Source organism: Bactrocera tryoni, chromosome 1 (genome assembly GCF_016617805.1).
Source record: "Bactrocera tryoni isolate S06 chromosome 1, CSIRO_BtryS06_freeze2, whole genome shotgun sequence".
Lineage (NCBI taxonomy): Eukaryota > Metazoa > Arthropoda > Insecta > Diptera > Tephritidae > Bactrocera > Bactrocera tryoni.
This window is the reverse complement of record NC_052499.1, coordinates 18702086-18726849: the sequence shown is the minus strand read 5'-3', so window position 1 is coordinate 18726849 and position 24764 is coordinate 18702086.

Sequence of the window (24764 nt, the reverse complement as noted above, 5' to 3'; positions counted from 1 at the left end):
CCGTTTGCACCCGGTGCTTCTTGAGAAGTTAATTGTCCGCTAGTCGGTTTCGCCTTCCTGTAGGTTGAGTTAACCAAGCGACACCTCTGATTCTCGCGTCTAGCGATGGACCAGAAAGCTAAACTTGCGCCTAGCTTCTGGGTCGCAAACACCCTGCATTAGAAGGTGTCAGCTCTAGGTCATCGTACGAATTCGGTCCCTGGCTACCCATCTGAGGAATGCTTTACAGAACCACGCACACCGACTGAGAAGGACCGAATGACGTTGCGATTAAACCCCTGCACCACTGGAAAATGCCCGCCAATCGCAGGATCACACTTTGTAAAGTAACAGAAATACAATCGAATCTGGTGGTGGTAGGCTTCTACGAATTCTTTCATCCTGGGTAGGGAATCTCTTTCAACAACTAACATTCCCATTTCATTCTCTGCTGATGGTGAGGATGAACCGACCAACTCATTTGCAATTTCCAATAATAATTTTAATATGAACAACTTTTAGAGCAGTTTGCTCAATGTCTGTCGGTTAAGTTCTGATTATAAAAATGTTAATTACCAAAAGACAAACAGATGACTGCTAACCCGAGATTGAGAAAATGACCCTAAATGTTAATTAAACTTTATTCCCTTTCTTTTTGGAAAATTTCGAAATATATGTAATACAGATTTACTAAAATATAACAATTGAATGCCTTACCTTGACACCCTGTGCTGTGCTGTATTACTCCAAACATAATTTAAGGCCATATAAACTCATTGCAAAGCACACTTTTAAGCTTTTATTCACTGAAAGCTACTGATTGAATTTCATATAAGCCTAAAAGTCGGCAACACTAAAAGAGTGATTGCGCTTAAACCTGCTCTTATCAGTAGTCACTAACCCCAGCTTGCTGCAAATTAGTATTTACTAGTTGCTCGACGTGCTAGAGCTACGCACAAAATGCCAAAAAGGCGAACAAACGTTAAGTAGGTCAGTGCTGTAATTCAATTAAGAGCAATAAATAATCACTGGAACAATAAATGACCGGCGTTTGCAATCACGCGCTCATTAAACGCTTGATTAATTTCAGAAAAGAAAATTTTGCACAAAATTGGGTGACAATTTCTAATAGGCATTAAGATTTGATTTCGAAAGTTTTTAGGTTAGTTGGATTTCTTATTCTTATGACTTTCGGTTATATCAGGTCATCTAACTAAGTTAAGCTTAGTGAAGCGAGGATAAAAGAAATTCCATAAAAGAATTCGAAATGATTTTTTATTATTAACTCTAATTTTTGTTGGAAGATACATATGTATATTTCGAGTATTTGATTTGAGATATATAAAATAGCTTAATTTTAACAATTTGGCCGTGCTGATGACGGAGGTGAGAGTCGATGCTTTAGTACGGTGGAAAAGCGCTTTCTCTTATGTCTAATTTCTTATTGGTCGATAGCTTTCCTTTCCCATCAGGGTTGATACTTGGGGCCTTGCTAGTTTCGACCTTCACACACTATCAGAGTCTAGTCAGTCAGCGACATGGTTTCCGTAAAGTACACAGAACCATCACAGCACTTAACGTCAGAAACGCACAGCCAACTTATGGGCTTAATCAAAAATCACACACAGCGTTGCACTTGTCAGAAGCTTTTGCCAAAGTCAATAACACTAGAAGAGTCCTCCAGTGCTGAAGTGATGGGTGAATTGTCTGAGCGGTCGGCGTAATCGAGTAATTGTACTATTTTGGGGTTAAAATTTTAAGCTGAGAAGAATTAAACAGGAGGTACTGCAGTGCTTAACTTCTACATATCAAAACTATCTACTCCACCAGAGAAAATGTCTATTAACTCGTCCTCTGTAGACTGTACAATATACACGTCGCGAACTGTTATCGATGACATGTGTTCAAAAGTGAAATTCTTGTTCCTTGTTTTCTCTTCTGCACTTCAAGGAGCTCAAAAGTCCTTCCTTCTAGAACCTCAGCGCCGATATTGACCAACTGGACAAAGAAATATAGACTAGACCTCAACAGTTTTGTCAAAGACGTTAAAATTGAAGTCAGTGCACAACCTTTACATCCACATAGTACAGTGTCGCAACAAGATTCTCGGGAACCTGGAACAAAGACAATGAAACATTGATGTCCACTTGCAAGGCAATCCGCCCTAATGTAATTATATATGATGTCTCAATATGATCGTTGGGAAACAGCAGGACGCAGTTGAAGAAGGTCACCGTACTCTCGACTACCACACGCATTCCGAACTGCCATCATATGTCCACCGTCGTATACCATCATAGTAAGCTTCGCATGCTTACGGTTAGGAAACATAATACACTCCTCCCCGAATAGTTTTTTTTGGTATATTTTTGTAGAAATCATTCTGCAGTCATCTGCAACCGAAACCGCTTCGTAGAAACATCAAGAGCACATTCCGACAATATGTTGACGAATTTCAACAATACTATACCGACGCAATTTCGGTCAAGTCTAACATCTGGCATGTATTGATCGCCATTCATAGCGGAGCTATTAACACTTTGATTGACTCCAAGTAAGTGGAGTCTTTTTTCGTTGGAAAAATACCCATCGATGTCCGCATCAACATATAGTGACCCGAGCGCATTTTAATTTTGGATAGTGTAACAGGTTAAACCCCTACTATGTAGATCCTATGTATATATCCAGAAGAGACTCCGGATTAGTAATATATCCTGTATGCAAAGAGTTTGGGCACTAACACTACCTCTTCTCCTACCTCACTTAACAACTCTTTCCCTCTGGTCAGTATCCGTCGAAACAACCCATTTTCCTGGAGCTATCGCTTAATGATTTTGATGATAGTTGATTTTGTAGTTTGCAACAGCAACATTAGTCATCGGTCGGGCCAAGCACTTCCCGAGGCCGTAGGCTGGTGATAGATCATGTCCGTGGAAGCACAGCGCATCTAAGAGGTGATCCGAAGCAGTTGGGTACTTATTCGTCTCTTGTGGGCATAAGAGATATAATAGCTCCTTACTGCATCCTTATGCGGCATGCGCCTTTTTCTCTACATTGATTGCGCAATATATGACCAAACTCAGGGATTTGAGTACAAACAGGTCTTGTAAGTTCTAGGATCCTACAATTAATCCAACCTATTCTTAACTTATTTGCGCCGAAGAGTTTTGTTGAGATTGACAAGGGGAGACTTGTAAGGCAATTTTTGTTTTGCCTTTAAGCCGTCGCATGAATTTGGTAGCACTACGTCTTTAGCTGTTTTCTTTGCTTTGCTCATGCTGTCGCCGAGGGCTTGAAGTCTAGGGTTTGATTTCCTTTTCTTCAGCATACCTGCCTGTCGCTAGTCTTCGAAATCACCAGAGCTTATGTACGCTTCAGCTTCCATTTTGAGATAATTGGCTCTGATTTTTTGGATTCCGGTTCATTTCGTTTATTTTTTACCAGTTCTCATTCAGGTACTCTGTTCTTCCGGGGGTGGTGCTACATACACTGTCAGATATTTGTGTTTTTTATACTCTCGCAACAATGTTGCTAAGGAGAGTATTATAGTTTTGTTCACATAACGGTTGTTTGTAAGTCCTAAAACTAAAAGAGTCAGATATAGGGTTATATATACCAAAGTGATCAGGGTGACGAGTAGAGTCGAAATCCGGATGTCTGTCTGTTCGTCCGTCCGTATGTCCGTCCGTCTGTCCGTCCGTGCAAGCTGTAACTTGAGTAAAAATTGAGATATCATGATGAAACTTGGTACGCGTATTCCTTGGCTCCATAAGAAGGTTAAGTTCGAAGATGGGCAAAATCGGCCAACTGCCACGCCCACAAAATGGCGGAAACCGAAAACCTATAAAGTGTCACAACTAAGCCATAAATAAAGATATTAAAGTGAAATTTGGCAAAAGGGATCGCATTAGGGAGGGGCATATTTGGATGTAATTTTTTTGGAAAAGTGGGCTTGGCCCCGCCCCCTACTAAGTTTTTTGTACGTATCTCGGAAACTACTATAGCTATGTCAACCAAACTCTATGGAGTCGTTTTCTTCAGGCATTTCCATATACAGTTTAAAAATGGAAGAAATCGGATAATAACCACGCCCACCTCCCATACAAAGGTTATGTTGAAAATCACTAAAAGTGCGTTAACGGACTAACAAAAAACGTCAGAAACACTAAATTTTACGGAAGAAATTGCAGAAGGAAGCTGCACCCAGGTTTTTTTTAAAAATTGAAAATGGGCGTGGCCTCGCCCACTTATGGACCAAAAACCATATCTCAGGAACTACTAGACCGATTTCAATGAAATTCGGTATATAATTTTTTCTTAACACCCTGATGACATGTACGAAATATGGGTGAAATCGGTTCACAACCACGCCTTCTTCCAATATAACGCTATTTTGAATTCCATCTGATGCCTTCTCTGTATAATATATAGTACATTAGGAACCAATGATGATAGCGGAATAAAACTTTACAAAAATACGGTATTTGAAAAACATGTAAGTGACGTATAATGAAATCTCGATTACCACTTTATCATGCGAGAGTATAAAATGTTCGGTGATACCCGAACTTAGCCCTTCCTTACTTGTTTTACTTGTCTTTACTTGCATTGCAAACATAAACCACGGCGAAGTTTGGAACGTGTTTTCCCTCCGTTCACAGGAGTTTTGAATTAATAGATTGCTCAGAGACAGCTAGCTCATACAGTCATTTAAGCTACTCAAATTCGATTTTCATCTTCAACTGCGTAACTATAGTAGATCCTAATCGCTTTTCCCAAGATTTCGTTTTCTAAATTTTTATAAATTTAATACCATTGTTCCGCTATGCAACTTTTTCGAAAACAGTGTATTTAAATTCACAAAAATAGTTCTGATAAGAAATTAATTTACTTATTTATTTTCATTAGAATTTATATGTATATACATACATACATGAACAGATGTTTACTAGACCCACACTTCGTAGAAAAACGATTGCTTTCTCAAGTATAACATACATACATACATATGCATATGTAATCTAAAGCTCTTTCTCTCACACAATCTCTGCCGCTCTCTGTGATCGGCAACTCTGTCGTTTTTCCTGCATTATTCGGTTAATTTCAGCCGCTACTGGTAGTAATCACCGAAACTCTCCGAGGGCAAATAGAAAAAGTTTTGAATTTAAGATTTTTGTGTAGCACAAACACATGTTTACAATTTAGGGGTGCCTACCGTGCCACAAAGGTCAGCTGATAAGCCGGCTGTCGGTAGTCAGCAGCGCTTTGAACGAATTCTATTTGTTTTGAATCTATAAATTAACTGTAGTTTAGCGCAACTGATTCAGTTTGAGTTTCCAACTTGACAAGCAAACAGAAAATATATATAAAGTGAGTGCTGAGAATAAAAAAAATTTTTTAAAAATATTTTTCCTGAAACAAATATCAAAAAAAAAATTATTTTTTAAAGCAAAGTAGTATAATAACGTTAAACAAGCTTTCCAATCCTTTCTTTAAAAAATATATATAATTTTTTTTTTTAATTTTTGCTCTCCTCCCAGTTCATCATGAAAGTGCTATTCTTCCTCGCTCTCTTCGTTGCCGCGATTTGCGCCGTTATGGGTCAAAGCTGCCCGGTCAAATTCAAGTGGGATTCTGGCAATAAGCTCTGCCTGGCTGAGCGTCCCATCCATGGCGAATGTCCTCCCAACTCGCAATACAATTTGAACTACAACAAGTGCGTCTATGGAGCTCGCGGTTAAATGGCTTCAATTTATTGCGTCACTTTGTTCTTTGTCGTCAGATGTTATGAATAAGAATAAAAAAATATGAAAAGCTGAAATGTGTTGGATTATTATTTTTCATTACTCTGACTCTTTTTAGGTAATTTTGCAAAAAAAAAAATGGCTAGCGGTCTGCAGTGCTAATAATTAAATGGCGTTCGCTAATTATAAAATTTGTGTTAAATGGCAATAATTGCATTCTGCGTTTAAAGAATAATGAAAATGCAATATATTGAAGCCGCAGTCGGGTTGCCTTGTGGTGAAAATATTATTTAATTATTTTATTTTTTGAATTTGTTCCATACAGCAAGCAGTGGCAGGGTAAAAATGTATAGCTCGAAAATGTTAAACAAAAATAATAATTTTTTATAATTTTAATTTTTTAAATATTTCTAATAAGTATGTGTCTAAGCCAAGTTTTCGCCCGATTTTATTCATTTTAGGCGCATAAATGAACCATTATTAGAAAATCATGCTCTCCGTATCTTATTAAAATAACTTACATATTGACCGATATATGCGGTATAAAGCCAACCGGAAGTTCGAAAATCTTTCTGTTAGGTAGATGAGGGTTAAGGGTATTTTTGAACCGATTGAAACCATCCAGCCATATCATTATAGGAAAAGGGTTCTCTCCGAATTTATGTAATATATCTGACAGATTGAACGATATTTTCGATAAAAAGTTCGCAATTGGAACTTTGATCTACGTATTCGGTATCTGGGGATTTGGACAATTTTTGATCATAAGATATCAGATCTCAGGGATACTACTCGCTAAAAGTTTTATCCCGATATATTTGTTGGTGCCTGATTTGCATACTGGAAAGTGTAAGTATAAGATGTCGTGGTCTTATTTAACTCATTGGAATTTATGAAAGTCCATATAGTTTTAAGTTCTAAATTTGGTTGAATTTGGTCGAGGTGCTAAGATATGAAATGTGGGCGATGCCACACCCATCGAACAATTTTAACCACCGCTCTTATAACGTCCTCTTTTGTAATACTAGGTGTAAAATATAATATCCAAGACGAGCCCTTAATGTTTTACTGTATCCACGGGTTGTAGGGGGATTGCTCCCATTTGTGGCAGCCACGATCCTTAAGTTTATTTCAGGTCGTCAACGACCAGAATCCACCTCGTGGGGTTCACTTGCTCATATTTTGTCGACCACGTGCGTTGTCGCATTCCATTTCAATCACTCTGTCCCACAAAGTACTAAAAATGAGATGTTTGAGGTTTGATTCGACCCCAGGACCATACAGAGTAGTTACGACTGTAAAGGTAGGTCCCAACAACGAACTTTAATGATTTTCTCAAGCCATGATATGCAGGGCAATACTACTGATGTAACTTCAAATTAAGAATGTTGCGACTGTATATACGGGAAGCAGTCCTTCAGTTTTCAAGAGCTCATTTATCGGACCACTATAGCATATAGCTGCCATACAAACTGAACGATTAAAATCTAGTACTCGTAGGGAACTTTTGTATCTGTGAAGGGTATTAAAGTTTACAATTTTTCTTTTTTTTAGGGTTGTCAAGACTTTGCTACATAAGTGACGATAAATTAAAATTTTGCGTTATTTTTGAGACTTTTATATATAGTTAATCTGACTACTACGGAATTTCCGGTATGACTAACTTCTATTTTATTCAGCTTTTCAGTAGAATATATACTATGTACATATATATATTTGTCTATATGAAGCTCTACACTCTCTGAGAGGGTTTGTCTATGCATTTACTTGTCAAATATTTTCAATTGATAAGATCGCGACATGGGACTAAGGTTAGCGCGATTATTGATTGTGTTCATTCCATTTTATTATTTTTTCTTTCTTACTTCTATAAGTAAAAACAATTGCATTAATATAGTCGATGTTACAAAAAAAATATCACAAAATTTTTCTTAACAAACATTGCAATATGGGCCAATTTTTTTGGGAATTCGAAAAAACTTAACAAGTTGAACAAGACATTAAGGCTCATATATTCGCAAAGATTAGAATCTCATAAACTAAACAGAAATATTAGAAAAATCTTAAACCTAAAATTTCACAATTGAAAACACATCGGAACAAACATTTGTAAGAATTTTTCATAATTTTAGAATTCATTATTTATTCTTCAAAATCTATCCTAGTCGTCTCTCTCAAAGTAATCTGTCTTAACCTCCCAGTACATTTGTACCAACGTTTTTTTCAATCCTCGAAACAGTTGTCAAAGTCAATTTCCGGAATAGCCTTCAATGCGCGCAGCAACACGCCTTTTATGTCATCAATTGACTCAAAACGGTTTCCCCGGACCGGTCGTATGAATTTGCTGAATGAACACGGTGTTTGCGGCACGATATTAGTTGAAAATTTTAGAACTTTTAAAAACTCGCAAAGAATCAGTGTGGTATGCAAAAACCAAGAGTTGGCGGCCATATTATTGAATCCATTGTATTGTTTATATTATAAAAGAATGATTAATATAATATTAGCTAAGCAATATACAAAACATGCGGGTAAGCTGTTGGAGGTACGTTTTCTATTCAATTTTCAGGTAGGAAAAATTTAACCGGGCGAGCTTACCGCCCTCGTTAAAGATCTCCGTGAGTATCTGCTCTCAGTAGAGCACATACTCAATAATAACAAAACCACCACCACCAACTCCAACGACAACCCCAACGACGCCACCATCGCCGCCATGCTCCAATGAGCATCGATCCGCCAGATGACACCATGTTCATCGAAGTTCGTCGCCGGAAAAAACCTAAATATGTAACCTCCTCCTTAAGGAAAAAGCCCCTCCTCCTATTCGAATCCTCAAGAAGGAATCGTGGGAGAAGGTGAGATCTGGTCTGCGCAAAGCAGACATAAAAATCAGATCGGCTAAAGTGGTATCTGAAGCCATCATCGTCTACCCCGAAACCGTTGACGGATTTCGGGAACTTACTTCTGCCTTAGAAGGGCATGAAATCCCTTACACGACCAATCAGCTCCATCAGGACAAGGACCTGATTGTCGTGATCAGAGGCGTCCTTGAATGGCTCGATGACGAAACCATCCTCCATGAATTGAGGATGAAAAATGCAGCGATGAAAAGCATTTACCGCATGCGAAGGGGCCCAAAAATATCGCCCGCAGCGAAGGCGATTTTTGATCTGAAAGCAATCGCTGGCCTCAGCGTCGAAGTAGTGGCAAAGCGGAAATCTAAGGTCATACCGCAATACCTCCGCTGTCTTAATTTCGCCCACACGGCAAACTACTGCCACGCTCCCTGGGCCTGCGCCTTCTGCGGTCGCTCCCATGCCACGGCATCCTGCGCTCTCAAAGACAAAAAAACGTGAAGCCCGCCTGCATCCAATGCTAGAGCCCACATCGCGCCACCTATCGGGGTTGCCCTAAAGCCCCCAAAAAACACCAACCCGGACCTCCAAAAAAGGCCCACAACACTCCCAGGGCTCTCTCACAAAGAGCTACCCACCCCCCGGCACAGACCACACCACAACCTCAACCCCAATCCCAACCACGAGCCGCCAACACTGGCCCCTCAACACTCGAGGCTGTAGGAATTGACGTATTCCTCAATTCACGCAGGCATAGGATCATCACTGTATATATCGCTCCTGACAAAAGCCCTCTCAACATTTCATCCCTCTTTAACTTCTCCACCCATACCATTATCGCAGGCGATTTCAATTCCAAATATAAGATTTGGAACCGTTCTACAAATAATGCTAACGGATTAACCCTCTGGAGAATGTCTCTCCAATACAACTGCGACATCGAAGCTCCCTCCGAACCGAGCTACCACCCCACAAGCCCCAGGTTCCAAGCAAGCACCTTGGACTTATTTCTCACTAAAAACGTGACCCTAAACAGAGACCTCTGGACTCTCTCGGAGCTCAGTTCAGACCACTCCCCGGTCTACCTGGAGCTCACAAATCGCCCCCTACTCTCCCCTCGGTTAAAGACCAAAACCGATTTCTTCCACCTGAAATTCTTGCTGGAAACCTCCTCTTTCACTTGCACCCCAATCAACTCCATAGCTGATCTTGATAAGGCGGTCGCATATCTGACGGAGGAAATCCAGAGGTCAAATTTTTCAATTTAAATTTCACTCAAAGGGAATTAAAGGTTCTCCACCTCCAAAGAAGTTCTGAAGACTTCAATTCCTTTATCGCTGAAGCCGAACAGCACCCTAAAAGTTGCTGGAAGGTTATTAGATCCTTCCGAAACCGTAAACTCCACCTCCCCGCCCTAATTAAAGACGGGATATTTTACCCACAGAACAAGGACAAAGCCAAAGTTTTCGCTCAATCCCTTAAAAATCAATGCTCCCCGTTTCCAAGCCTTCAAAAACGGTCGAGTTTCAGCCGACCTCCCTCAAAGAAGTCTCCGAGGCTATCCGCGCCCGCAAAAACCGGAAAGCTCCGGGCCACGACAGTATCGGTAACGGCGTCTTAAAAATACTACCGCGCAAACACCTTGTTGCCCTAAACAACATCATAAACGCCATGATGCGTTTCCAATATTTTCCCCTGGCCTGGAAAGCCGCCACAGTCGTGTTTCTTCCCAAACCGGGTAAACCCCTAAACGATCCGGCAAACCATCGGTCCATCAGCCTACTCTGCTCCCTCAGCAAAAAGCATAATTCTCTCCCGACTGGAGAAATTTGTTACGGAAAAGAAAATTCTCCCCGACTTCCAACATGGGTTTCGAAAGCAACACGGCACCGCACACCAATTTCTGCGGGTCTCCGAATTTGTCGCTAACAATCTCAACAAAGGAAGACACATCCCTATGCTCCTGTACGACTGCAAACAAGCATTCGATCGGGTCTGGTATGATGGGCTTATTTATAAGCTTATGAAGCTAAACTTCCCGCAGTACCTCATTGGCTAAGTCAAATTCTTCTTGTCTCACAGGAAAATCACTGCTCGGGTGAATAGTGAGCTCTCCAAAGCTCACCCGATCACGGCGGGAGTCCTTCAGGGCTCCAAACTCTCTCCAGTGCTATTTAACATTTATTGTTACGACATCCCAACCTTTAGGAGATTTCCCCCCACATCTCTTCAAAAAAAAAAAGAACTTTATTTTAAAACCAAAAAGCACTTTATTAGAGAAACATCACGGGAAATTATATTATCAGTCGCAAAACGCATTAAAACAAAAACAAAAAACAATGGAAGATTTGTACGATTTCCTAACTCAATCCGCATTTCAAGAAATCAGCGAACATAACCAGACTGCGAACACCAAACATGTTCCGAAAGCTCATTCAGCGCATGGAAAGTTACGCGATATATCCAGTCGTAACTTACGCGAACGCCTTATCCACCTGTTGGCACTAAAGCCGCTCAATAAGCTTGAACTGAATGAGCGTCTACAAAAAGATGGCATACGTAAGCCTGAAGAATCTTTAATTGGAAATGTTCTGGCGGAAGTCGCTCAACTACGCAACGACGAGTACAGTTTGAAGCACTGTATGTGGAACGAAGTAAAAACAAATTGGCCTTACTACACGGAACAGGAACGACAGCAGTTGAAGTTACGGAAGACACAGAACCTCTCAAACCAAATCAGCTCAGACGAGGTCACGTCATCTTCTAATCAAACCTCTCCTTCAAGAATTATTAACGCCCCTCTACCGATTCAGGAAGAACCTGTCATTAAAATCTGTGGAAAGCGTCCTTGTTTGGAGTTTGAAGAGCCCCAGATTAAGAAAAAGCGTCGCATTAGTCAGATTTCGGTTGATCATCGCAACAATACCGCAACATAGCTTAATACTAAGAATAGAGGAAACAGAAGTTAATGCAACGGAGCACAAACGGATCACCAGCAGATCCCACACAAGGAACCAGTTCTTCAAACAGCCTCCAAGGTATCTCGTAATAATACCGCTGAGAAGAGCCAGCATCAAGAAGCAACAATACAAGTAAACAAAAAAGTATCAAGTAAAGGTACTCACAAGAAGAGCACGCAAAAAGAACCTGTTCTCAAGACAGCTTCTGAAGTACGAGCTACTGACATCCATAAAAATAAGCAACGCCAGGAACCAGTACCAGAGATTGCTTTTAAATTTTCAGGTCCTGATAAAATGGAGAATAACCAACAGCGGAAACCAGTTCCCCAAACAAACGCCGCAGTACCGGGTAACGATATTTACAAGAGTTACCAACACCAGAACCAGGAGGAACATCCGACAAGAAGATAAACCTAGAATCAGCTCTACAGATAAACAACAAAGTATCAGGTAAAGCTATTCACAAGAAGAGCACGCAAAAGGAACCAGTTGTCATGGTAGCTGCTGAAATATCAGTTATTGATACTCACAGAAATAACAAATGCCAGGAATCAGTTCTACGGGTAGCTTCAAAAGTTTCAGCTAACGATACTAATAAGAATGATCAACACAAGAAACAAGTACTCCAAACAATCTTCAAGAGGCCGTTGAGAACCCTGTTATTGAAGACGGCAATATCGAAGCGCCAAGCTATGGCTTTAGTAGTTACCCGACTATCCAAAGCATTAAACTGATAGAGGCCGAAGTTTCGGCAAAGACCAACTATTTTTTAAAATAATTTATATTTAGGCTTAAATAAGATATATTGTATTGTTGAATAGTTGTTTTAGAGATTTATATTGTTTCTATTTTTTAAATTTATCTTTAAGGTTTTTGTAATTGAAATTTCTCAAAAGTTTTTGCGATATAAAATAGTTGGGACACGTGAATTCACTAAAATTAAAATTCAACCAATTGCCTGCACTTAACTCACGATACTGTGACGAAAATTAGCGAACGAAAGAAAACGCGTGCGATCTTGATTCCGGTCTATTGATTCAGAAAACTAATTAATTTTAATTTCATGTTTTATTTTCATTTTAGGTTGAACATATATATGTAAGTCGCTTGACGCCACACCGGCCACCTTGACATGATCAGGATCCTTAACTTCCATTGGCAGTAATGCGAGTTTATGAATTGGGCGCTTAATGGTGCCCGCCTTGGTTGCCACTTCTGCCACTCGTACCTTGTCGTCTGGACCTTCGATTACCCACTGCTGCGGCGGCACGTTGTCTTCGTGAACGAGGACGAGATCGTCTGGCTACAGGTTGCGTTTGGGGTGCAGCCATTTGTTGCGCTCCTGAAGGCTCGTTAGATATATTTTGGACCACTGTTGCCAAAACTGTTGCTGGAGACAGCAACAACCAATCGGACAACCGATTAAAAGATGCGCTGGAGTTAGTGCTTCTCCGTCGTTGGGGTCCTGGCTCAATGGTGTTAGGGGACACGAATTCAAAATGGCCTCCACTTCAGCCAGTAGTGTTGAGAGCTCTTCCGTCGTTAGTAGAGCGTTGCCGAGTGCTCGAACGATCAGATGCTTGGCGGACTTCACGGCCGCCTCCCATAATCCGCCAAAGTGCGGCGCCCTGAGTGGTATAAAGCCGAAGCTGAATCCTTCTTCGGCTGCGAATCCCATTAGTCCTGGGGCTTGCGCTAGAAACGCCTCCTTCAGTTCGCGCAGCTTGCGGTCGGCGCCAATTAAGTTGGTTGCGTTGTCGCTGAATATTTTCTGTGGCATCCCTCGGCGACCAATGAACCTTTTGAGGGCGAAAATAAAAAAAATTAGTAGATAGGTCCGAGATGAGTTCTAAATATAGTGCTGTTGAAGTGAAGCAAACGAAAACTGCTATATAAGTTTTTACGGGTGGTCGACCAGGTATTTTTAAAGTTGTATATATGGGACCACAAAAATCTACGCCACATATCAGAAAGGGTCGTAACGCTCGAAGTTTTTCAACTGGCAAATTTCTCGTTATTTCGGTTTGCAACTTCGGCTTGTAATGAAAGCAGTGTGTACAGTTTCTTACGGTTCTACTGCAAGCTTCTCTGGCATTAATTAGCCATATGCGTTCTCGAAGAACGCTTTTGCCCCAGCGTGGTGATTTCGAAAGTGCAGAAACCGTAAGTAAGTGATAAAGAAATGCGAATTTTTATTCAGTAATAAGGGAAATTTGGCATTGTATGGGAGAGGTGCATTTAATAGACGACCTCCTACTCGGGTTAATTTAAACGAAAACGACATAGCCGAATACTCATGCTAGAACGGGTTGAGTTTTTGCAAGCTTGCGGGTAGCGTCGCGCCTTTAGTCAGTTTTTGGATTTCACTCGCAAAATCAGAATGTTGAATTACCTGGACAATTTTCAAAAAACTCAGGTTTAATTCGTCTGCAGTCAGAGCTCTTCCCACATTAGGCATTTTTGGTCGTCTGATCCATCGAAATAAATATGCGACCACACGAAGCAGCTTTTGATGAGAAGAGAAGTTTTCAATCAGTTCCATTATTTGCAGAAAATGTGAAAGCGTTTTTCTTCTTCTCTAAGACTTCGTTTTCTGGGGAGAGCTGAAAGTGAGCGTTAATTGGCCATAAAGCGGAGTCTTCTAGGAGGAACCGAGGACCGCCAAACCATATAGAATTATTCAATTCGTCCATGTTACAACCCCGAGACACTTGATCTGCAGGATTTTGTTTCGTTGGCACATGTCGCCACTGTACATTGTCAGTTAAGTCTTGGATTTCGGACACTCTATTTGCGACGAAGATGGATGAAGATGGATGCATTTTTACCCAGTGCAATACAATTGCAGAGTCTGTCCAAAATGTAATTTTCTCGAATCGTCGACTCAACATTGGTGCAACTCGTGACCATAATTTGACAAGAAGATGTGCTGCCGAGAGCTCGAGACGCGGAAGAGACTTGGTCTTCAGCGGAGCCACTCTAGACTTTGTAGTAAGCAGCATACATTTAACACCACTAGCAGATTGGCTTCGTATGTATATGCAGCATCCGTACGCTCTTATTGAAGCGTCGGAGAAGTCATGGATTTGGCATGTAGCAGTCGACTCTAGGTTTACATACCGAGGAATGCTAATTGACGAGAGCTGCAGTAGGTTGGCTTTTAAATTCTGCCAGCTAGTGTCGAGGCGCAATGGAATCGACTCATCCCAATCTAGTTTTTGAATCCAAAGCTCTTGCAATAAGATTTTTGCTTTGGTAACTAGTGGGGCTAATAATCGAAAAGGCGAGCGGAAACTGACAATATGTTCATTAAAGTTGGCATCCAAAATAAATCGAAACAAATCTTCTTTCGGCAACCAATGGATTCCTAGTGTTTTAGTTGAATTTTTGTCATTGAAGCTTAATGACTTTTCAGTGCAATCACTATCGAAAAATTTAGGGTGGTTCGAAAACTACTTCGTTAAGGTGAATCCTGCCGAGTTAAATATTTTCATTACTTCACTTCTTATTAGATCTAGAGACTCAACATTTTCAGATCCTGTCAATAAGTCATCGACATATAAGTTTCTTTTAATGGCCAATGAACCGATTTGGTATTTAGTTGTACTAGCATCACTGAGCATTTGTAGACACCGTGTTGCGAGAAATAGTGCAGGCGCAGTGCCGTAAGTAACGGTGTTAAGTCAATCAAAAGTTCATTCAATGAAATTTGAGATGAAGTACGACTCAAAGCGTCAAAAACAACACGTAATTTGGTTGTTGTGCTTTCGGGTCTTAAAACGCATTGATGCGGAATGTGTGGCTCACTCGGGATCTTATTGATCGTTGGGCTCATGTGCCCCAGTGCTCTGTATTCATTCATAAAGTCCGGATACATTTTACGAAGTTCTGGATCTTTCAACGTTCTTCTCTCCAGGGCCTGAAACCGCCGAAATGCGGTTTCATAAGAGTGTCCGAGTAACTTACGGTCAGCTTTAAATGGCATTGTGACTTGAAGCCGTCCTGAGGGCAATACTTGAGTTGTTTTCATGAAAAATTTTCACACTCTTTTTGCTCTGTTGTGAATTTTATGCCATTTGTTTCTGAAGGTAATTCTTCTAAAGCTCAAAATTTTTGGACCACCGAATTATTTGACGTTAAATCATCTTCAGAGGCCCATGCCCCGTAAGCAGGAAACCTAGACTTCAGATTTTGTCTGGGTGGCGCAAAAGTAATCCTCCTATCAAAAGATGCTAAAAATTTTGCAATTGACCTCTAATGTCAGTTCTGTTTTAACATTTGTGTAGTAAACACTTGCGAAATACACTTAAATAAACAATGGTACGCTACACTGCGTGCCAAAGCCGATATGCTGAAGGATGCATTTCCCGGGCGCTTAATCTCCCGTTTTGGCGATTTGCACTGGCCAGCAAGATCGCCTGATTTTACCGCTCCAGACTTTTTTGTGGGGCTTTTTGAAGTTACGGGCTTATGTTTCAACAAGCCTCAGACTCTTGTAGCTCTTAAAGACAATATCCATTAATAATGTGAGGACCTATCGCCGGAAGTTCTGGCCAAAGTGATGGAAAATGCCATAAAAAGGGCTTAAATGACAATCAACTGGCTTCCATTTACATCGGTAGAGAGGCGCTAATTCTTGTAGGAGAGATCGGAGTTGAGGTGTCTTCGTCTAAGCCGGTTGGATTTAAAAGACTCTGTGTTTTCCGCAAATTCAACTGCTGCCGTTCCTGTTCCGTGTAATAAGATCAATTTGTTTTTACTTCGTTCCACATACAGTGCTTCAAACTGTACACGTCGTTGCGTAGTTGAGCGACTTCCGCCAGAACATTTCCAATTAAAGATTCTTCAGGCTTGAGAATGCCATCTTTTTGTAGACGCTCATTCAGTTCAAGCTTATTGAGCGGCTTTCTGGCTTTAGTGCCAACAGGTGGATAAGGCGTTCGCGTAAGTTACGACTGCATATATCGCGTAACTTTCCATGCGCTGAATGAGCTTTAGGAACATGTTTGGTGTTCGCAGTCTGGTTATGTTCGTTGATTTCTTGAAATGTGGATTGAGTTAAGAAGTCGAATAAATCTTCCATTATTTTCTCTTATTTTATTGCGTTTTACGACTGACAATATAATTTCTCGTGATGATGCTCTAATAAAGTGCTTTATGGTTTTAAAGTAAAGCTCGCCGTTGCAAGCCTTTCTATACTAAAAATCACTCGACGAAGAAGCTGAAAGAAACTACCTGCCACAACTATCTGTTGTTCAAAAGGATTGGAACGCGAAACTTTTTTCGTTGGTTTTTCCTACCTGAAGGTCTCTGAGTTGCTGCTCTATTTAATTTTACTTTTGAGGGTTCCCCATATTGAAAAGAAAACGTACCTGAATACTATGAGTTTACCCAAATGTTCTGTATATTGTCTGGCTAGTAATATAATGTTAATCATTCTTTTATAATATGTACGATACAATGGACTCACTAATACATTTTATGAAAGAGTGTGATCTAGAACAAAACACAATTTCAATCAAGGAAACATAATTCTATTATTTTTTCCCCCGGCATAACGGCAATTAACTTAGAAGTAGGCCGCTCGTGGACAACGCGTTTGTATGAACAACAAATTACTAAGTTACACTACTGCATTGGAAACGTTGAAGAGCTGCGATCTAGACCTATATCCCATAATTCATAATTTTCTTCACGTATTCTGCTTATTTCAGACAAAATCTGAAGTCTGGGTTATCCTCAACGAACCCCACGTTCCTAATGTACTCGCACGTCACTCGGCCGTTAGGACTATTGTCCCAACGTTCTTGCCACATACACCTAACCCTACCTGCCCTTAAGCAGCATTGTCACCGTTTTTTCCCTCGATATGTCCACCCCCACACCAAAACCCCAAGAATTAACAATCTCTAAGAGATCTCCTCCCGCCCGCTCTAATTCAGACCTCGAGCGACCTTCAACCATAAGAAGAAGGTCGTCCGCATATGCACAACACTTACAGAGTGGCTCGAGCTGCCCAAGCAGAGTGTCCATCGTAAGGTTCCAAATGTATGGACCACAGATTGAACCCTGCTGGCAGCCACGAACTACTCCAATCTCCACATTCCCATTCATGCCGACAAGAGAGGCCTTTCTGTCCGAAAAATAACTCCGCCAAAGAGTAATTTCCGGACAGCCAAGCTCCTCCAGCCGTTGCACTACTCGATACCAGCTTAGGTAGCCAAACGCCCCCTTGAAGTCAACAAATATGCCAAGGACATACTTGTTGACATTCTCCCTAACGACATTCTGAACATCGAACCACGCATCTATACTCTATACTGCGCTCTTTCCTGAACCCAAACTGCCTATCCGACCACATACCCCGCGTTAGCTCCTGAAGCCGTTCCACCATGACTCTTTCCAGCACTTTTCCAAGTACTGGAAGGAGACTGATTCCTCGATAAGATCGAGGATCGCTCCTGACCTTATCAGGGGACTTCAGGAGAGGAACAACCCTAGCACGTTTCCACTCGCGTGGAAAGTATCCCTCCCTGACGCACTTATCATAAATGGCTTCCAGGTATTCCGGAATGAACTTCCATAAGCTTTTATACATCTCTCCGTTCAAACCATCAAAACCTGGGGACCGTTTAGACCTAACCAAGCCAAAGGCGTACCCCAACTCCCCATCATCTAATGGAGGGACTGGCACCTCTTGTGCTTGAGGTACCTGCACCTCCGACCTAGGAAAGAACGCACCTAACAGAACCCCCGCACACTCTCTCTACGACTATAGCAAAGTGTCACCGACGCGAAGAGAAGTGACATCCTCTCTCCTACGACCCCGCCAGATCCTATAGACCTGACCCCAGGGGTCGTTCCTATTCTCACTAACGAAACTCCTCCAATCTTCCTCTTTAACTTTCACTAACATCTCCTTATACTCCCTATCCGCACAACTAAATTCGTACCTAAGCTGAGACAGCCTATCAGAATTGGACCGTCGGGCGCGTTGAAACTTTCGCCTCAATCGCCTGACAGTCCTTCTCATCAAGGTTAGCTCACGCGTCCAACATTTAATTTTACTAACTTTAGAACAGTCATACCTACGAAAACCCCTATCATTAACCCCCCAAACAGCGTCATAGAGACGAGCAATCTGCTCGTCAACGCCCAACTCCTAAAATTCACTAAGCGATATACCGGATACCGCTTCCCTAACCGAGAGTCCATATTGGTTCCAGTCAGTACCAATGGTACGCCATCGCCGCAATGGACTCTCATAAGGCAAGGGAGGGGATTGAGGGGAAACCATAATTTGAATCCCTAAATTGGCACTCCCACCACAGCTTTCGCTCTCACCCTCGCTTCAGCCTTCAAGACGCGGCGACCCCAAACGCGGTTTACTCCGCGGTGGAGACCTTACTCCCGTCGCTCCCGTCACTTCCCCATCGCCGCCCGACGTGGAATCATCCACGACTGTCGAAGCGGCGGATTCTCCGCTTCCAGCGAGGGTCGTCCTCCTCTTCCGTCCACGAGGTATCTCGCTTCCCAACTTACCCTTCAGTCGGACTGATCCGCTGGCGTACCACTAGCGTAGAAGGCTCACGGACAAAACAGATTCTGGAGCAGCTGCTCTCCCGGTGCGCGCGTTTGAACGCGACGCACAAAGGCCCGCGCAGTAACAGCGACCACCCAGGCGGTCGATTATAGCGTGCTCGCGATGGCACAGCCCACAACCCCAACCAGTGGTCGTATTAAGGCCACTCAATTGGCCGCCGGCCGGACAAAGATCCCGTAACGGTCCCGAGTCAACCGATGTGGCGCTGTACCGAATCGCACCGTGAGCTAAACGGTAGCGCTGTTACGACCGTTGGTCCTTACAGGAGTCGCAAACTCCAACGCTGGACAGACGGTAGCAACCTTTGGGCAATACTGTCCAGATCCTCTTGACACTGAGCCAACTAAACACCAGATGCTCAGCACAGAACTACTGGCAGGCAGTCTAGTCAGCAAGAGTGCCAACAACTACACTGGAACCGTGCGAAGCTTCCGCCAATAACAACAACGTGGATGACCACGTTGTCCATATATACAGTAGTAATTATAAATTGCTTACCGCTCCTCACGACGATTTGGCACACAAAAATGCACAAAATTGCAAAAAAAATGTGTACCCGCACAAAAACACTCGCAGTCACCGACCCTCACTACTCGCGATCGCACCAACAATTCCATCGAACCGCTACGCACACGCGCCAGGCAATAACGGTGCCAGCTAAATCGCGTAAACAAATGACCGCACAAAAGCAAATCCCAAAAAATTCACCGAAAAAACACTTTAAATATCACAACGATGCGCACGCACGTCTATCCGAGTCGACAGCCAACTAACGAAAGCCGCTACAGATACAATCGACTATATATTTTTAATCTAAAACTCAGCGAACCAAACAAGGTTAGATCACCGATATAGAGAGAATGATCCAGCTGTCGTGGATATTAGAAACGGCTATCTCTCTGAACTTTGTTGCTTCTTCTTTGCAAAGGGCCTCCCCACAAACTGGACGAAGAAGTACAGATTAGACTTAAACACTGCAATCGATGACGTTAAAATTCCAATTGTTAAAAATCTTAAGATTTTAGTTGCGACACTAGATATCATGTGCTTCTTCACTCTTCATACGATCGCAATAAAATCCTCAAGTCACTAACCGGCAGTATATGGAGAAAAGACTAAGGCAACATACAAGGCAATCGACCGACTTATGTTTAACTACCCGCACCAATATGGTGCGACACCATGTCTTCCGGGAGATCTGCTAGAGGATGAAGTGAATGCGAAATTTTGTAAGTATAAATGATTCTTATTTAATTATTAAGGATTATATCGACTGCCACTTATTAGAGTATATCGGATATTTGCTTAAACCGAAATCTTTTACATATTTACTATTAATATCTCGCCATTAAGCGTAATCTTAGCAGGAACCACACTTTAAAGCGGTCTCATTAAAGATTCATCAGGCTTTGCTGTCACGTCATACGAAGAGGCAGTTGTTGCTTGCTGCCAGCTTTTTTTCTGGCAACTAGTGACTTGCCAAACACAGCGGAAGTTGGCTCAGAAGTTATGCCATACCGTTATGCGTCGCCTGCCAGCTGGCATTTGACAACAGTAGAAAGCAAATCTTCATATGTACATATAAAGATACACATTTGTGGTAACAAAGAAAGATGGATTAAAAGTTTATCATATATCTACATATACCAAACATTAGGTTAGTATCAAAACTGAAAGTTCTCCAGTGAAATTTTATGGTTTTAAAAGATGGCTGGGGGCACTGTTGAAGTCTCTACCGCTGAAGAGATATTTTGCAAAATAAATTATATACCACCCTAATGTATATTTATGTATGTGTGAGTGCGATCAGCTGCGAGCAAATTTCTTATATAATAGTTGGAAATATAATCGTGTTCACTGCATTGTATGTTCAACTTTAAAAGTTGAAGCACCACCCTAATGTGTACTACCTTGCTAACATATTTGCTTGTCTTTCGGTTTAGGTTTTTTGGTGTTTACTATGAATATCCTCGTAGTTGCTAAGTCTTATGAGATCTTTTGCAAAAACTGTAGGCATCACCCTAATATGTACATCGCTAGTGTGTTTGCTGCCATTTGGATGTAAATTTTTAGATGTTAACCGTGAATATCCTCTTAGTAGCTAAGTGATACGAGATCTCTTGTTAAAAAGTTAAGCACCACCCTAATGCTTATATTACTAGCATATTTTCTGTCATTCGGGGGTAAGATTTTAGGTGTTAACTGTGAATACCGTCGTGGTTATTAAGTCATATGAGAGCTATTGCAAAAAATTTAAACACCACCCTAATGTGCATATCTCTAGTGCTTCTGCTGCTATTTAGGGGTAAAGTTTTAGGTGTTAACTGTACACCTACATACATAGTTGCTAAGTCATAAGAGACCTATTGCAAAAACTTAAGTACCACCCTAATAATCGACTTTAGCCACTGAAGATCGATTCCGAAAAATCGATTATTTTAAGAGACAACTCGATTTTCGAGTAGAATCGGAATCGAGTTTACCATCCCTACTGGCAGCCATCGCGTGCACATAGAATAACCTCCGCACAATAACCACCACAAAAAAAATGTTTTTTTTTCCACATAATTTATATGGAAAACATATGTAAAATTTGAAACTGGCACCTCTTAATATTAGGTTGTCAAAAAAGTCTTGCGGTATTTGCGCTAGTTGGCGCTGATAGCGCGTAGTTCTAGTTTTATTCGTCGCATCGGGTCATGCTATACCATTTTGGAAAGCTCATTTGATTGTCGTTTCTTTTAAGTCGTTCGTGAGTTATAGCGTCGCAAACATGGAGCAAAATAAAGAGAAAATACGGCATATTTTACAGTACTGCTACGATAAAGGCAAGCATGCATCTCAAGCCGCCAATAAAATTTGTACAGTTTATGGACCCGATACAGTTTCCATTTCCACCACACAACGATGGTTTCAACGCTTTCGTTCTGGTGTAGAGGTGGTCGAAGATGCGCCACGCTCCGGAAGGCCTGTCGTCGAAAATTGCGATAAAATCGCTGAATTGGTCGAAAGAGACCGGCATAGTAGCAGCCGTAGCATCGGTCAAAAGATGGGCATGAGTCATCAAAAATTCATTTCAATTTCAATAAAAAAACAAAAAATTCAATAAAAATACCGCAAGACTTTTTTGACAAACCATTATTATTATAAAAAGCGCATCTTTTGAGTGACTTTCTTTTTCACATTTTCGAAAGTTTTTAGCTTGTTTTTCAGTTGAAAAAAAAAGGTTGACTCAGAATGACACACCCTAATATATATATCACCTTTACTGAAACTATTTTCGTTGTTACTAAGTTGCTAAGATCTACTGCAAACAAATTAAGCACCACCCTAATGCGTTTATTTGTTTGCGCGCTGCCTGAATTACACACTTCGACGCTCATTAATAATTTACAAATCCATATTAATTCCTCATTTTATGCGACTGCCAATCGAGAGTGTTGAAGTTATTTGCATATAACATACATACAAGCGAGTGTATGTGTGTGCGCGCGTTTACAATTACGCGTGTGTTTGTTTATGCGTTAACCGTTAATGGAGCGTAGCAGCTGTTCGCCCGCATAACGAAGCACCCTTAAAGCCTAGAATGGCAACAACTTGTCCTCTGTATGCAAATTACTTCACATGCGTGTGAGTATGTATGTGTATGTGTGCGTGTGTGTCTCCCCCACGCTAAAGCTGGGTGTCTTCGTGCTGGCGGAATAATTGCTTTTAAGTGTTTTTGGTATAAAATAAACAACAGAGTCTAATTGCATAATTGCAGCTAGCGTTAAGTACCTTATCATGTTGTTGTGCATTACCATATGTAGTTACATACATATGTGTTGGTGAGTGTGCATTAGTGTGTGCCGGTACAAGTATGTTAGCAACACTACGCATACACACTTCCGCTTGACTAGCGCACTCATTCACTTCCCTACTCATTCATTAACTCACACTTTGGCAGCACTCAAAACGCGCTTGTTGTGTCGTTACGTATACGCCATGGCATTTTTTCTTTTGTTCATCCTGTGTACTTATCTTGCGTGTGGTTGCTATTATTTTTTGTTGCTGTTATATAAATTAATCATATTTTGCATATATATGTATGTTACTATTGCTACACATACACACACATATATATAAGTATGCGAACGGAACTTATTTATTTAATATATACAAGCATATATTGTGGCATTGTAAAATATGAGAGACAATCTGCCACCGTTGCATAAACATAAAGGACGCGAGAACACTGTGCGGAAGCAGCAACACGTTTGCGTTTGGGGCGCCACCACCGCTAACTATAGCTGCAACTGCAGTGGCAACAACATGCGCGCTTCCTGTTATATATGCAGCATTGACATACAAAATATTTCAACATTAATTGCAATTCTCACGTGAATGCATTGCTGTGTTGCCTGGTTTGTTGTACAAGGTTGTTGTGCGGTAGCACAGTGGGTCTAAGGTGTTGAAAAACATATTCAATTTTATTTTAGAAGCTTTATAGCGGGTCTTGCGGCATATTTATTTACGATGTCGAGGAAATTCTTCAAACTGCTAGTCATTTATAGTAGAGACGCTCACAAGGAGCAAGTGAAAGCTATCGGAAATAGAAATAATCTATTTCCCACGAGGCAGGAAGTTCAACCAGCCAGATGACAAATATTAAATGATAATATAAACAAACAAAAAAAGTTTACTTCAGTCCTACGGAAGCTATAATAATTTACAGGGTCTCTGAGTTTCATTTTTTGTTTTGCAAATAACGTGGCAAACTTAATATACACTACTCAGGGTATAACAAACCTTGAAAGTTGACGTAGTTATGCATTAAAAAGCTGTGAGAGGTATCGAACGTAAAGGAGAAGTATAAGACTGGTATAAAAAAAAAATTTGATAAAAGGTTTCAAAATCACTCCAAATTGCTGTAACGTTGGCGTTCAGTGTATATTTATGCGTTATTGGTCTGGCAGCAATCCAGACGTACTTTATAAATCACCATTGCATTCCGAAAAAAATACGGTTTGAATATGGACTTGGACAATAATTAAGGTGAGCGTCTGTTACCCCGAATTACGACTACTAGATTGTAGCTGAAAAAGTCACAGCGCTGCCAGAACGTAGTGCTTCAAGAGTTGTCAAAACAATAGCTATTAGCCTGGATATAGTATTTTCTGATCATTTTCTAGTGACAGAGAAAGCTGTGGTCGCTTGGAAAATTATGAAAGTAAAGATCTTCCTATCTAAGCGATGAAATGGACTGTAATCGTAGGCTGACACGTTGAAGGAGCTTGTCTAAGAAGAAATGAGATTAATACTCTTATTCATATTCACTGAAATACTCATACTTACACTCATATAAATACTCGTAATTATACTTAAAAAGTGCGTTCCAAAGTAAACAGGACTTTAAAAAAACAGAACAAATGGTTTTTTTGGCAAAATCAATTTAATTTATACAAAAGTCTCCTTCTGCTTCAAAATAGCTTTTTGCACGGTCCCAAAGTATGTCGAACTAGTGTTTTAGCTCGTTGGCCGGTATGGCCGCCAGTATGCCTGTGCAAGCCTTTTGAATGGCCTCTACGTCTGCATAATGCTTTCCTTTCATTGGCAAATGCATTTTTCCGGAAAGGAAGAAGTC